Below are 17,171 nucleotides of genomic sequence, written 5' to 3' on the forward strand. Positions count from 1 at the left end.
TCCCATCCCTTTGTTCCCCCTCCCTGTCTTTCCCAGCACAAACATATGCATGTCTACTCAGAAGTAACTCCCATTGTGCTCAATGAGGCTTGCTCCCAAAATCCAAAATGCACTCTCAAAGTTACTGAGATTCCCATGAATTGAAATAACACATTTAGAGAGCCTTAATGTCAAAGCTTCGATGCTTCGAAGCTTCGACTGATTGCAGTAGGGCAGTGAGAACACTGTGTTCCTATAATGATTGTTTATTTAAGGAACGAAGTAATGCCAGTCAGATGACGTTCATTCCACACACACACACACCCCAGAGGTATCTTCTGTGAACTGGGGTGGTGCACTCACTCATGGAGCCCTGCGTGGACACAAACACACTAAAGCTGATCCCTTAAAAAAATCCAGGTAATCCTCCATTTGCTTCTCCTTCCTTTGTCGTGGAGAACCCTGCCCCCTCCCCCAGTCATGAAGCTGTTTTACTGTTTTTCATGTTCTTGCTTTTATTGATTGAAATGGTTCCAAATGGTTGTTGACCACCTTGATTGCTTTTTAGAAAATAAGGGAATATATAAATGTTAATAATAAATAAAGGTTTAGTTTTTGCAAGAAAATACACTCCAGGCTCTCAAACCGATATTAGAAGGGCCCCTAAGGATCTAGGTTGGCTGTTCCTAGCATAGAGAAACTATTTCCCATGCTATTAAAGTGCATTTGCATATGTATAAACACCATTTTTCATCCTTACTACCAGAACAACACTCAGCTGTCAGAATCCAACTGTTTACCACAACACAAAGCTATTAAATATACTGAAAATGTCATGGGTATTCAAAGAGCAGTAGTTATATGAAATTGCTCCAGGAGGTAGCCACCAATCCCCATTCCATCAGTGTTAGTCAGAAATTTGTTCAGCCCCAAATTATTGGCCAAATAGCAGTTGAGGCTCATGGCAAGAATTTGATTGAATTTCTTTCATGCAAATCAGCAAACCGCGCTAAGCCATTTTGCTGCTGTCCATTTGTTGTAAGAACTGCTTTTGAGACAGACTATGAATCAGGGTGTATTGATATAATTTATTGACCCAACTCCCCCCACCCTGGCCTTTTCAGGTACTGAATTTAAGTGAGCCTCTGAGTCAGTAGTGCACCACAGATTTATGAGCACACAGCTATATAATATGTATGGATGAATCAGATGAGGAAAAAAAATTTCTATGGTAAAAATAAACAAGGGGACCAAATAAAAATGAGTGTCCCCTAAAGATCTGGCTTTATGAACATTACTTTAATAAAGTGATATGCAGTTATTTTTCCTGTTAATAAATGCTTCATATACATCAAGAAAACTTAAATCCCAATTTTCAAATAGAAATCTAAGCATTATTTGTTAAGGACTGCTTTGTGAACCTCGTTTTGTGAGGGAACAACCACACATACTATGGAGCCATAGTTAGGGATGCCATAGTCTAGTCACAAATCTGAGCAGCATAGTTTGCCTATCATGCACACTTTACGTAGTTGTAAAAGTTTTTCAGCATTTAAAAATGCAGCTGCTCTATGCACAAATCGATGGAGCACAGGGTGTCTGCATGCAGTTCACTGGATTTGGGCTAGAAGGGGGTTGGAGGAGGCAACTGAACCAGCCTGAGCTTTGCTGCAATCGAAGTAGTGTTAACATAAGAAGAGCCATGCTGGGTCAGACCAAAGGCCTCTCTGGTCCATCATTGTGTTCTCATGGTGTCCAACAAGATGCCCATGGGAAGCCCATAAGCTGGACAGCATCCTCCTGCTCGTGTCCCCCAGCAACTGGCATATGAGGCATACTGCATCCGATACTGGAGGTAATATATAGCCATTATGACTAGGAGCCATTTATAGCCTTATTCTCCATGCATTTGTTGAATCCCATTTTAAAGCCACCCAGGTTGTGGCTATCACCACATCTTATGGTACTGAATTCCATAGTTTATCTGTGCAGTATGTGATGAAGATTCTGTATGGGAAACTTTGGGCTGGAAATCCAAACTGGCCTCAGCCTCTCTAACCCGCAGTATTAACAGTGGGTTGTGTTGCAGGACTGTTAGCCACTCTCTCAGCCACAAGCCTCAACCTTCATTATGGGGATAATAGTCTGTAACTGGCACTGACAGGGCAATTTTTAGATTAGAAAGGAAAAGAAAGAAAAGAGAATGAGATGTTGTCTCTGCAACTACCTTTCCTTTGGTTGAGGGGGCATGCTGCTAACTTATCAAAGGTATGCTAAAACCCGTTATTATTATTATTATTATTATTAATTATTAATTATTATTATTCAGCAGCAGCAGATTTATAAGATCAGCCATCAACACATGTTCCCTGGGTGGGTTGCAAAGAAAAAAATGCAATATTAAAATACACAGTAAAAATTAGAAACAGTAAAAAAAACAGTAAACCACAGCATAAACTTTAATCTCTGGGAGAGGAAAATAAAATCAGTGCAGTTTATACAGAGAGCCCAGATTTTGTTTGTTTAAAACACAAGTTGTTTAAAAGGCCTTGACGAATAAAAAGATCTTCACTTCATGCTGGATGGATGATAGAGAAGGCACCAGGAGAGCCTGTCCGGAGAGGCTACTCCACCACAGCTGCAGTTCCACCATCAAGAAGGTCCTCTCTCTAGCCATCTGCCTCACTGCAATTGGTGGGGACCTCTGAAGAGGACCTTAAGGTCTGGGAAATTATATACAGAAGAAGGTGATCTTCAGAGATGCTGGTCCCAAGTCAATGGCTGCAATGGCTGGCTGGGGAATGCTGAGCCTTGTAGGACTTTTTTCTGTCTAAACATGCATAGGATTGCACCCTAAGAAGTTTTAAAGCTGGATCTAGAAATGGACTGGAAGCCAATGCCTAATGATGTGTTATATGCCCAGCTCCAGTTAGTAATTCTGCAGCCCCATTTGGACCAACTGCAGTTTCTGGATCATTTTTAAAGTCAGGCTCATGTACAATATATTGCAATAGTCTATCTAAATGGGAAATTACCAGACCGTGGGTAACTGTAGCCAAGCTTTCTCCACCCACGCAGCTGGAGCAGATAAAGGACAAATTGAACTGGAGAAGCCCTCGTCATTGGCCATGCCAACTAGGGCTTATAGGGGTTGTAGACCAAAACATCTGGAGGGCCACAGGTTGTCCGCTCCTGCTTTAGGGGGGGTGCAATGCCTTTCAGAATAGGTTGAACATGACTTATCAAGGAGGCCAAACCATTGACCAACTGTACTTCTGTCTTGCCTGTAATAAGTCTCCATTTACTCACCATTATCCTGTCCATCCTGCCCAAGCATTGATTCAAGACATCCACAGCCTCACTTGCATCTGATGGAAAAGAGAAGTAAAATGGGGTGTCATCTGCATGAGGGTGACTCCTCAACTCAAATATTTAGATGATCTCCACCAAGGGTTTCATGTTGGTATTATTAAATATGAAACAGCAATAGAACCCTGCAGGACCCCAAAGTACAATTGCCAAGGGGTTGAGCAATAGTCCCCCAGCACCACATTCTGTAATCAGCCCTCCAGTAAGACCGGAAGTACTGCTAAGTGGTGTCTCGGAAAGCCTAACAGAAGGATATCATGCTCAATGGAATTGAAAAACAAAGGAGACATTATTCTAATTTTTACTCTAGAGTAGGCACAGGGGGCCTGATCCAGATTGAGACCCTAGTGGGGGATAGGAGACTTTAACCCTTCCACCCTGCTATAGACCCAATCCAGATCACCCTCTTCCACAAAGACACACACACCTGCAATTTATATTGCAAAATAGTGATGCATTTGTTTTATGGGCATAGCTGGCTGGAACCCTGAAGAAGAGCGCTCCATGCTGCAAGATTTTGTTGCAGGTCTCACTTGTTCCTCATATCTCTGTCCTCCAGTTGTTACCAAAGCTGCATGAGACAGGTTTTATGCAGGTGGTCTGAACTTCACTCTTGCTGAAGAGCTCATTTTCAGAGGAAAACTAAATTAGATTCTTCTCTCATTTAATTGAAAATGAAGTATAATGCCTAGTGTCAGTGAGAATGAGACACTATGCTGATCCATATCCAACCTGGACTTTGAATAGGTCTTTAACAAGCTGCAAAAGGATGGCTATGAAAGACAGGCAATTTCAAATGCAGTAAGTATCCAATTCCTAATGTATTACACTATGCAATGTGTTGCGAATGGCACCTGGGATATTAAAGGACTTTATTACAGAGAATTTAATAGCATATTCAAAGTTGCTTTTTAAAGCTGCTTTTATGTACTGTGATAGACTCCTGTAAAAGAAAGAGTTGGCAGATTTTTTAAAAATCCTCAATTAATTACAAGCTATAAAACCTAGAATTGATTGGTCTGCTTGATTGCTAACAAGCTGGAATACTAAAGAACTTTGAAACGGATAGAAATAAAGGTATGAGAGGTAAAATAGTGTGAGAGGTAAATGTGCATGATACAATCAAACATAATTTCTTTGCAAACTTAAACTGCAAAATTCTGCCTTTAAACTCTTCTTCTCTGCATTCAGAAGGTTGGGTCCAGATTTAAGCTGGATCAACTGCACTGGTGTAAGTGGACTTCCCACCCACTCCTTCCTATGGTGGTCCCTTCAGCCCCCTAAAAATGCTACACAAAGAGTCAGGAGACCCTGCTGAATGGTGTGTGCTTTAGTGTGTGTGGGGGGGAGGGGGGATCCCCTCAAACAGGTGGAAGGACCTTCCATGAGTGGAGCCCTTTCTCCCCTGGCCCCATATACAGCGGGCTTTTACTCCAGGGTGGGTGCGAGTCGAGGTCCCTCGTGATACTTCGCAGCCACCCATGGTTTTCACCAGGAAAAAGCGGAGTTCCAAGGAATTCCTGCGATTTTGGGGGGTTGCTGTGGATTCCCCCACAGTTGCGGTCCATCTGCTCCTTCCCCGACCTCACTCCGCGTCTTACAGTGGGCATGTTGCAGGTGTGCGTAGTGCCTGCATAACTCTGTGAGGTCCCTTTGCTCCCCCATCCTTTCGCAGCTGTGCAGTTACAGAGGCACGGAGTTTTCATCTGTTTAATCACACTTTCGCACATTTTTGCAGCTTTGTATCTTCGCAATGGTTGCTTTTGGAGTCAGTACGCAAGGGCTGAGGGGGTTCTTGGGGGAGGACCAACATCGCTCCAGCCACTGTTTTGGAGCAATGGCTAGGCATGTAGCGCTCATGCTTGTGAGTGCGAACCATCACGAGAGTCTCAGGCTGGGGAACTGACAAACTGATGGTGCGCAAATGAAGGAGCACAAAATACCCAATTTTTACCTAAAACAGGGTCAGAAAGACACAGCAGAGCCCCTGAAATATAAAACAGCCACTGAAGTGTCACACCCCCACACTCATGGGACTGCACAGCTGCACATTTCAGTGTAATGGCAAAAAAAAAAAAAGGCACGGCGAGTCTGTTAGGGAAGCGCGCAGTACATCACGAGTGTATCGCAGGGAATGGTGATTTGAAGCCACATTGCTGTGCAGTTGCGATGGGGTGGGGGTCAGAGTGGTGCCATATAGATGGGACCCTGGAAGGCAGATCCTGGATCCAACCCTGTTTTGTTGGATCGGCTGGGAGGTTTATACCCCAAACTGCTGGCATCTTTTTTCCCTCTGGTTCGTCTCTATAAACTGAACAGTTATTTTTAAGTTTAAAAGCTTCAACCTACTTAATCATGAACACTTTCCTTATGTAAATAATAACATCATTACATTACCCCTTATCCCTTTTAAACACCCTGCTATGCTCACAGTCATAAGGGAGGTTCGAATGCCCCCCCATGTTCAAAGAATATGTGAGGGGTTGTGGGACCATAAAGGCTAGCCCCATTTCCCACAGCATTGGCTGTGTCCACATATAGTCTACTTTCCATGCATTGAGTAAGTATGAGAAGAACCTCTATGCATGTACAATGTACACCTGTAGAACTCTTCTATGCAAGGGAAGATCCAGATCAGGATCCCTGTTCATAGGGAGGAGCTCTATGCATGTACATAGTATGGTCACCCTGAGCACAGAGAATCTTGCTTGGTCAGAGTTGGGTAGTTCAGGTAGCTGGAGTTTGGGTTTACTCTAAGTATGACTAAGTCCAGCTCAATGTATTTTAAGATCTCAGAGATGGACTCCAAGAAGCAAAGGGTCCATGGAAACAATTCCACTCTCAATAGTGGAAGCAACATAGAAGAGGGCTAAAAAGGGGGGACCCTATGGAGATTTCACATTTTGAAAGCATCAGTCTCAGTTCCATAGCTAGAAATTGCTATGTGCTTCAGATTTGGACAAATCCCAATTCCAGAACCGAATCAGGCCAATTTGGAAGATGTCCGAATCAAAGCAGGGCTCATCTCAGCAGAGTGAATTGGAACACTCCTGAAGAGTTGGGATTTGGAGGGGCACAGACAGTGTGTGTCTAAAAATGTGGATACATTTCTCCCCAAGCTCTCCATAGTAGGAAAAAACAACATGGGAGAGGTAGGGTTAAATTTTGTGATTGGCACTTCTAGCTCCTAATCACAGTAAATGGTTTTACAGGGCTCTCCAGTCTCAGTGCTTTGGAGGGGGGATGTTGAAGTAAGATATCACAGGACTGATCCAGTGTTCAGTACTTTTGCTAGTTCTCTCTCCCCAAAGCAGGGATGTTTAAAAGAGGTTTGGTGAAGTCTATGGGAACTGGGAGGTTCTAGCATTGGGTGCTTGCTTGAAAAATGTAGGATGTTCAGATCCTTCTATCTTTGCCCCTGTATGCTCCACACCCATTGTCCACACATCAATTGCACTTTCTATGACTTTGGTGTCAATTGAACAGAAAACAAATAAACCTTAAACTACTTTTCATTCGTGATAATTCCCTAGCCCCTGCAGCCATCCTTCTGAAACTTTGCAGGCTTCTTGTCTAGGGACACATTTCTAATGTACACCTTTTTATACAAATTCCCCCCCCACACACACACACACACAACATGGAGGAGGTATGGGAAGCCAAATCACTTCCCTCACCACAAATTGAATACTCTTCCACAAAAAATGTGCTGCCCCTTTCCTGACATTTTTCAGATTTCTTAACTAAAGCAACCTCTATCCTGTATAACATTTTCATAACAATTGCTCACAAAAAACACAGCGGCAGTAAGCACATTCTTCTTTTGAAGCCCCCTAACTGTAAAGGCTGCACTCGCACAAAGCTTCCCGCATCTATTAATCTGGAACATGGCAGTCTTGATCCCTGAAGAAGGGGCAACTCTCCCTGCAAATTTCATCCAAGAAAAAAAACATTGGCAGTCCCCTTTTAACAACCCCCCACCAAACTTTAAAGGTATGTACCATATCCCATACACGTATTTGTCTGACATTTGGCAGGTGTAATCCCCTGATAAGAAGCTACTACACCTGCAAATTTCTTCCAAGTCTGACAAATAGCCATTCATTGATTTCCAGCGATAGTCAATGGGAAGCATAAAGATTTGGATTTCCAAACTGAAAGTCAGACTCAAGTCAAACCAGGCAACCTCCAAGTTAGTCCAAGCTAAACTGGGATTTTTCCCAAATTGCTGAATCAGGGTCTGGACTGAATCTTGTGGTTGGTACACACCTCTACCAGAAATTTAATGGGTGGGAGACAGGAGGACAAAGGGTGCACCTTAAGTCAGTGCAAATTATGAAAACACCTATAAAAATGCAATCTATTATGTTTCAATGTCAGTTATTAAATAGTTTTAATAAAAAATGTTAATGTAATTACAAAAGAAGTGCATTTGCATTTATTGACCAGTAAGTGGGAGCAGGTTTACTTCTTACTGAGCAGTTGGGTAGAATAGTGCCTGCATGATTTTCCTTGTATATCATCATTAATATAAAGGGCTAGAGCCTTAAAAACAACAGTACCCTAAACATTCAGGAAAGGAGCCTGGCATATCTTTGAAGGGGCTAGGCTCCTGAGGCCTCTCTCCTACATCACTATAATCTTGACCAGGGGCCCATCTACATGGGAGGTTTTCTCTGATGCTGCTATGGCTTAAAGTCATTAGGGACTAGGGGTGGACGAAAGTCACTTACCTGTCCTCGAAGGACGTTCGTGGTGGGGGGGAGGCGCTTCGCTGGTCCCCCCGCGAAGTTCCGGCCGGGGGAGGAGGCTTCCTGCCTCGGCCCGGCCGAAATTCAGGCCGGGGGGGAGGCTTCCCGCCTCGCCCGGCCGCGAACGCGAAAGTTTTTAAAAAAACAAAAAACGCCCCCTGATAGGCTATGTGACGATTCACGTAGCCTATCATGGCTAGATCTGCAAAGTCAGCCGTGATAGGCTACGTCAATCGTCACGTAGCCTATCACGGGTGACTTTAAAAAAATAATAAAAAAAGCGCGTACGCTAATGGCGGCCCCCATAGGGAGCCGCCATTCGCGTTCCTTATTTAGTCGCTGTAGTCTACGTAAATCTTTACGTAGACTACGGTGAAAATAAGGGCAATGCAAATAGCATTGCCCTTATTTTCGCCGTAGTCTACGTAAATCTTTACGTAGACTACAGCGACCAAATAAGGAACGGGAATGGCGGCTCCCTATGGGGGCTGCCATTATCCGTACACACTTTTTTTTTTTTTTTAAGTCACCCGTGATAGGCTACGTGATGATTGACGTAGCCTATCACGGCTGACTTTGCAAATCTAGCCGTGATAGGCTACGTGAATCGTCACGTAGCCTATCAGGGGGCGTTTTTTTTTTCTTTCATTGCAATGGCGGCGGCGGCAGCCGGTCGAAAGACCAGCTGCCGCTCCCGCCCCGCTCGAACACTCGCTGAACTGCCGGCCGGACCCGCCGCCGGGAGGGACATTCGGCGAAGGTAAGTCCCGTCCCGGGGGGGGGGTGCAGAGGATTTCTCCCTGAAACTTGTTCGGGGGGCCGAACACATTGGCGCTCGCCCCCCCAAAGTTTCAGGGAGAAATTCTCCGCCAACCCTATTAGGGACACATAATGTCGTGGCCACTCTGCAGCCACCCTGGAGTTTACCTGTGGGGAAGCTGCATTTTTGCAGAGTACTTTTGCTCTGTTGTTTTTCTTTAATTCAACTCCCCTGAAGTTCAGCTGCTGTGTGCCCATCCCTCCACTTTAAATTTGGTATGATCTGGGCATTCTTAGGGGTGTGTCTTTCACCTGGCCCTGCCCTCGGTAACCTAGGTAAGTAAAGTAACTTGCCTGCCTTTCCAGCACCTCAAAGCCCTAGAGCTCTCTTTCAAGCCTTCAGAATTGCCCTGCACTCCCATTTTGCCAGTGGGAGTAATTAGCCTCAGTGATATGCACTTCTCTGGTGTTTGCATTCCTTCTCTTCTCTGATGTTGTGTCAAATCCCTTCTCTGATGCATAAGAGCTTTATTGGAGTGGTGATCTGATGAGGTCTCAGGTTCACAGGAGCCTGTCATTGAGAGCAGGGAGAAAGTGCCCAGAGAAGAAGAAACGGGAGTGGAAGTTAAAACGCCATGACAGTTTGCTGGAATGGGGTGAAATGGCGGGGGGGATGCTCTCATGGGGAGCCTTCAGATGCTGCACTTCAGAATTGGGGATTTGGGGTTCTTCAGGGAAATCTGCGCACATTGGGGAAAATGGGGTGGTAGCAAAAACTCTGTGACAGTTTGCTGGAATGAGGTGAAATTGGGGTGGTGGGCTGCTCTCATAGGGAGCCTTCAGATGCTCTACTGGATAATTGCATTGTTTCTAGAGAACTGTGAATTAGTTACTCTCCATTCATAATAATGTAGTAGCACGGCAAAGCCTGGACATGGGCTGGGAAACAAGCCTCTCTCGTTGGTTGAGCAGCCCCTGACCAGTTGATGACATTCAGTTTTACTCTCCTACACCAAACCTGGAAGTATGGTCCTTTCAAGCTCTGGCTGACCTGTGAAAAACAGATTTTAAAGGTATGGTACACACAGCTTTTCTTGCTTCATGCTCCCTGATGGACCAAAGCCGATTCCATGAAAATCTGGATAATACCCCAATGCACTTTTGTTGTTGTGAAGATCCCCCTGCCCCAGGGCAATTGTCTTGGGGTAAGGAATGCCAAGGGAGAGTTTTTGTCTTTCTTAGCAACTATGCCCTGCCTCCCCAGTAAGATCCTTCTGACATTTGGGGAATCATGATAATATAACACTGGGTATATATAAAGTACCATAAAACAGCGAGTTCTTTTTCTGCCAATCCAGGATCCTAATTTTCACTGAAGTACCTCTTTTAACTTCAACTTTACAGCACATTTTTTTTTCCTTCATGGAACATTTTTTGACACCAAAGGATAGGGAAACTCGTACACATCAAAAGTCTAAAACTGTCAGGTACTTAAAAGTGGAATGCAGTGGGCAAATAAAGAAAAGTGTTCAAGGCAGAGGCTTGAAAGAAGGGTAAATAGGGTAACATGGTGTGGGAAGGAACTTCATTGGTATGATGAGGACTGCATCAGACTGTTAACACTGTTAAAGAGGTAAATCTTCCTGTCACTCATATATTGCCTGGTATGGTGTGGCTTTTTCAGCCACACTGGAAACGGTGTGGCTGAAAAAGATCACAAAGGAGCTACTAAAAAAAGAAAAAAAGGGAAGTATGGCCAAAGTAGCACCGGACACATAAAACTCAGATCTTCCATGAAAGTGATGTGGACTTTCCACCTGTTTATGTCATGTGGATGTAACAGGGCTTTGGAACAAAGAAAAGTACAGAGTTGTCAGACATGGCATTTAAGAAGAAGCACAGTTTTTGGTAAGTATAACCTACAGTTCTACTAACTAAAGCATATTACATTATTTTTAAATAAAATATATATTTGGGGAACACTGCCCAGAATAGCCCATATACCTTCTGTGTACATAGGTAATTTATCCTATCATCTGAAAACTTTTTATTTAATTATTTATTTGATTAAAAATAAAAAAAAATCCCCCACTCCCTTCGGCTTTCGAAAGGGCACCCAAGACCTACGCTTTTATAAAGAGGAACTCAAATTTCTTTCCTGAGGTTTGCCAGCATAGTCTGGTAAATGACATGTTGGGTTGCTTTCAGCAAATCATCATTTCATAGCTGCATAGTTCCCTACCTGGAACATCAGCATAACAGCAGCAACTGACATCAAAGGGTATCATGAGAATGGAGGAGAAATAAGGCAACACTATTTGCTCTTGGCTGTAAGAATTAAATGAGCTATATGTCTATAGCAAGTAAATAATATTCTTAGAATTTCCACTCTTTTCAGTGCCTTGTAGCATTTCTTTGTCCAGTCTGTCAGTTCAGCAGCCTGTACATTTCAGGATGAAACTACATGTTACTTTTGCTACATAGTATGCAGCTATGTCCGGTTTTGTTTTGTTTTTCCTAGGGATGTATGAAACGACTTACCTGTTTCGTTTCGTGACATCCGCGGTGGGAGGGAGGTGCTCCGTCCCTCCCCCCGAAATCCTCTCTGGCCGGCTCCGCTCTGTAGCGACTCCGCGGAGCCGCTGGCCGGGACTGCCCGCAGCGACATCCAGCTGCTGCTGGGCTGCACAGGGATGCAAATGGCGGCTGCCGTAGCCGCTGCCATGTGTGTCCCTTTTTTTCTCCATGATAGGCTACGTAAATATTTACGTAGCCTATCACGGCGAAAAATTGTGAAGTGAATGGTGGCCGCAGACGCGGCCGCCATTTGCAAAGCAGCGCGAACGGCACCAGGTAGGTGCTCCGTTTCGTGCGCCGTTCGTGGGGTGGTGGGGCAGGGGGGGCTTCATTCCGCCACGGATTTTGGGGGAATATCCGTGGCAGAATTCTCTGCCATCCCTAGTTTTTCCATACTCAAAAGTAAGCGTGGGACCTCTAGCCAGGTTGTGATCATAGTGTGCAGGTATGTGATATTTAATCTTTCCCTCCCTAGCTGTGAACCCCCGAATATTCCCTCTCCACTGTTAGTGGAGGAAAATACTTCCATTGGCACCTGTGGTATCCCAGTGTATCAAAGGTGAATGTGTAATTTGATCCTGAAAGACCCATTTTACAGATGCCAAACCGACTGGACTCTCAGATTGATCCAAGTTTGAGGTTGCGGTGGGAGGGCTCTTGGGACACAGGCCCTCAGTGGGGCCACCTCCCTCAGTACCTCTGCCTCCATTTCAGCGCACTTGCTCCTTACCATTCATTTGCCGTCCCTATGGGCCCAGACTGCACCGTTGCTGTGGGCCAAACTTTCACTGAAATTCCACATCTCCACAGAGGGGTTAAAAACAGAAGAAAAAACACAGAGACATTTTTCTTTTTTTAACATTCCAATGCAGACATCTTTCTTTTTTTAACCCTCCCCCACAGGGTGTGTGTGTGCAATTTTGGGATGAAAATGGGAGGGGGAAGCTGTAATCCCTTCGCTCCCAGAGCACCACAGTCCCAACCCAAATTGGGGCTGTACATGCTGACACTGAGGTAATTCATCCAATCACACCTGTTGTTATTAGGGATGGCGGAGAATTTCTCCACGAATCTTCACGAGGCCGAGCGCCGAGGCATTCAGGCCCCCGAAAGTGTTGGGGAAATTCTCCGCTGGCCCCTCGCCCCCCCCAGGACGGGACTTACCTTCAGCGAATGTCCCTCTCGGAGGCGGGTCCCGGCGGCGGTTTGGCGGGGGCGGTGGCGGCAGCCGGTCTCCCGACTGGCTGCCACCGCCGCCATTACAAAATAAAAAAGTAAAAACAAAAACAAAAACACACACCCATGATAGGCTACGTGATGATTAATGTAGCCTATCACAGCTGACTTTGGAAATCTAGCCGTGATAGGCTACGTTAATCGTTACGTAGCCTATCACAGGTTTTTTTTTGTTTTTTTTTTACTTTTTCTTTCACGGCCGGGGAGACGGGGCGCTTCTCCCCGGCCTGAATTTCAGCCAGGCGAGGCAGGACGCCTCCCCCCCCTCACCTGAACTTCGGGGGGAGAAGCAAAGCGCCTCCCCCCACCGCAAAAAAAGCTGCAGGACAAGGTAAGTCCCTTTCATACATCCCTAGTTGTTATTCAGTCGTTCAGTCATGTCCGACTCTTTGTGACCCCATGGACCATAGCACGCCAGGCCTTCCTGTCCTGCGCTCTCTCCTGGAGTGTGCTCAAGTCCATATTCATTGCATCGGTGATGTTATCTAGCCATCTCATCCTCTGCCGTCCCCTTCTTTTGCCTTCGATCTTTTCCAGCATCAGGGTCTTTTCCAGTGACTTTTCTCTTCGCATTAGGTGGCCAAAATATTTGAGTTTCAGCTTCAGTATCTGTCCTTCCAATGAGCACTCAGGGTTGATTTCCTTTAGGATGGACTGATTTGACCTCCTTGCAGTCCAGGGGACTCGTAAGAGTCTTCTCCAGCACCACAGTTCGAAAGCATCGATTCTTCGGTGCTCAGCCTTCCTTATAGTCCAGCTCTCACAGCCATACGTTGCTACTGGGAAAACCATAGCTTTGATTAGACGGACCTTTGTCAGCAAGGTGATGTCTCTCTGCTTCTACCTATGCTGTCTAGGTTTGCCATAGCTTTCCTCCCAAGGAGCAAGCGTCTTTTAATTTCATGGCTACAGTCCCCGTCTGTGGTGATCTTGGCGCCCAAGAAAGTAAAATCTGTCACTGCTTCAATTTCTTCCCCTTCCATATGCCAGGAAGTGATGGGGCCAGATGCCATGATCTTTGTTTTTTTTAATGTTGAGTTTCAAACCAGCTTTTGCACTCTCCTCTTTCACCCTCAACAAGAGGCTGTTCAGATCCTCTTCGCTTTCTGCCATTAGGGTGGTATCGTCTGCGTATCTGAGGTTGTTGATAATTCTCCCGGCAATCTTAATTCCGACCTGTGATTCATCCAACCCGGCGTTTCTCATGATGTACTCTGCATATAAGTTAAATAAGCAGGGCGACAATCACACCTAGCTCTGTGTAATTTGAAGCATGTGTACTCTGGCCCTTAGAGGGAAGAGAGGCAAGACAGCAAGGTGAGTGGTGGCGGCTGTTTCTGTCAGTTCAGTGCTCACTTGCTTGGAGAGGCCAGATGAACAGGCAGGGACAGCAAGGAAAAGGAGGAAGAGCAGCAGGGTGATGGAGCTCTGCTGGTTGGCAGTGGGCCATCTGCTGGGGTGTAGGCAGATGCCGGATGATACCAGAATCAGCAACACCTGAGCTCACTGAGATTCCCTGAGCTCTACCTGGAAGCATGGATCACCTTGTTCCTATTTCTGTTTATGATCTGTTTCTCTTTCATTCAAATGTGCACCCAAATGTGACTCCCTGCCTCTCGACTAAAGCATGAAAATACTTCTAAATGTGCATTTTAAAGTGCAATTTTTCCTAAAGTACATATTTTGTAAATGTGAATGTCAGCTCAGGAATGTGCGAGCTTTTCTGAAAAAGTATGCTCCTGTTTGTGTTTGAGATTGAGAATGGGGAAAATTCTGGTTAAAAACAAATAAAAATGAAATTCTCATAATCCCAACCCCTGATTGCAGCCCTCAATGCAAGTATATCACTGTATGGACCCTGGTTTTAAAAAAATGAAATGGAAACAAATATTTTTGAAAAACTCTTGTGTCTGAAAGAAAAATTAGTTCATTATAACATATCAAAAGGAGAAGCAGAAACCCTTAATCTTCAGCTTGGCACTTCTGACAAAAATATTAGTCAGAACATACGATGCTATTTGCATGGTTATGATATTCTGCAGTGCTGTCCATGACATTTTGAGCTATTCTACTAAAACGAGGTTTCAGGTGGGTGGCTGGCACTGCATTACCAAATCCTCTCAAAATTAAGTAGCAAGTTCAATACATTTCATCTGTTTCATTGCATATAGCACACTGTATGATTTGCAATGTCACTTGTCTTGGTACATTCCCCCAAATGGTATTTTCTGTGTATTAATACCCTCACTCTGTTGCCTGGTTTTCCTGATTGTGGGTTGGGTCCAATGCCACCCTTGCGTGGACGGGCCAGGCATGCCAACAGCGGCACGCACGCAGCGGCACACACGCAGCGGCACACACGCATAGCGCTCCTCAAGTACTTGTAAGATTGTCACAGGGAGGAAGGCCAGGATCTCTTCTCCATCATCCCAGAGTGCAGGACACGGAATAATAGGCTCAAGTGACAGGAAGCCAGATTCCGGCTGAACATCAGGAGAAACGTCCTGATTGTTAGAGCAATACGACAATGGAACCAATTGCTGCAAAAAAAGGCAAATGCTATTTTGGGCTGCATTAATAGAAGCATAGCTTCCAAATCCCGGGAAGTACTAGTTCCCCTCTACTCAGCACTGGTTAGGCCTCATCTGGAGTACTGTGTCCAGTTCTGGGCACCACATTTTAAGAAGGATGCAGACAAACTGGAGAGGGTTCAGAGGAGGACAACAAGGATGACCAGGGGACTGGAAACAAAGCCCTATGAAGAGAGACTGTAAGAACTGGGCAGGTTTAGCCTTGAGAAGAGAAGACTGAGGGGAGATAGGATAGCGCTCTTCAAGTACTTGAAAGGTTGCCACAGAGAGGAAGGCCAGGATCTCTTCTCGATCATCCCAGATTGCAGGACATGGAATCATGGGCTGAAGTGACAGGAAGCAGATTCCAGCTGAACATCAGGAAAAACTTCCTGACTGTTAGAGCAATATGACAATGGAACCAATGACCTAGGGAGGTGGTGGGCTCTCCCACACTGGAGGCATTCAAGATGAGGCTGGACAGCCATCTGTCAGGGATGCTCTGACTCGGATTCCTGCATCGAGCAGGGGGTTGGGCTCGATGGCCTTGTATGCCCCTTCCAACCCTACTATTCTATGTTTCCCTACCACTGGCAGAAGCTATGAAGCGCTTTTGAGGGGAAGTGCCCAAATGAGCAGAAACGCTCATTTCTGGAAGGGCATGACCTGGTTGCTTGGGTGCTTCCCCTCAAAGCGTTACATCGCAGCTGCCCGTGGTGGGGCTGCATGTGCTCTGCCGCGGGTGGGGCTGGCTGCGCTTGTGCTGCTTCTCGTGTGCCTGGGCCACCCACACAAGGGCGGCATTGGATCCAGCCCAATATTTCCACCAGAATTAAGATCGTATCTCAAAACACACAAAGAAGTGGTGAACCCTTCATCTTCAATTAGGTAATTCTAAACTCCCATCCACCCTAGTCAGCATGGCCAATGGCCAAGTATGATGGCAGCAGTGGTCCAACAACCCCTGGTGGGCTACAGGTACCCTACCCTCGCTTTACTTTAATGGTAAGGAACAGATGGTGCTTCAGACACTTCTGCCTTCTCACAAGCCATTCTTGGGGCCCAGAAGAGAGACATTACTTTCAATCTGTGTCTGTCCCCCATTTTTACTCAAGAGGGACCCCTGTCTGGATCAGGACCCTAGTGTGTGTGGGGGGGGGCAGGGGGGCTTTATGATCAGGATCAGCCAAACCCCCTGCATCTACTCTAGAATAAAATGGAGTTGGGGAGGACATAGCTGCTAAACATAGATTTAAAGTAAAGTGTTGGCTCTCAGTCCGGGTGCTGGGTGTCTAGTTCAGCCGGGCCGTTGAGCTCACTGGGGAAATGAACTGCAACAATGGCATTTATTGTCAGGATAGCATTATGGCAGGTACAGCAGGATTTGCCTAAGTCAGATGGAGTTAGTACCTTGGACAGATCACTGTGAGGAAGGTGGCTGGAATGATCTCACCATGGAAAGGGAGCTGTTGCTTCAGCAAAGGCACAGACCTTTTGAAGCCTTCTGAAGGCTGGCCAGACGGTCCTGCTGTTGGCCACAGCCACACATAAGCTCTGATGGGCTTCTGTGCCCCTAAAGTGTCACTGCCTTGCTCTGCAGCTATTAAGTCCTACGACACGGGGATAATGTGGCTGCTCTAGAAGTGAGTCTTCTGAATCTGAGGAGTCTCTGGTAAAGCAATGTTCTCTGGCCTGGCACAACTTGAAGTGGGGGACAGTGGCCTTCTTCTCATCTATGTCCTCCTCTGTGCTGGAGTGTGGGTTGAGGCCAGAGAACATGTGTGTGTAGATCTGATCAGGAAAGGAGATTGAAATTTGAAACTAGAAATCATTATTTCCCTTTATGGAGTGAAGATTAAAGAGACGACTGGCTGGTGTCAGATGTGCTGCTAAGAAGGTGCAGAAGAGTTGAACTATCCTCGGGATGAAT

The sequence above is a fragment of the Heloderma suspectum genome, chromosome 4 (assembly GCF_057233095.1).
Source record: "Heloderma suspectum isolate Gila_16-S chromosome 4, 16-S_ref, whole genome shotgun sequence".
Classification (NCBI taxonomy): Eukaryota; Metazoa; Chordata; class Lepidosauria; order Squamata; family Helodermatidae; genus Heloderma; species Heloderma suspectum.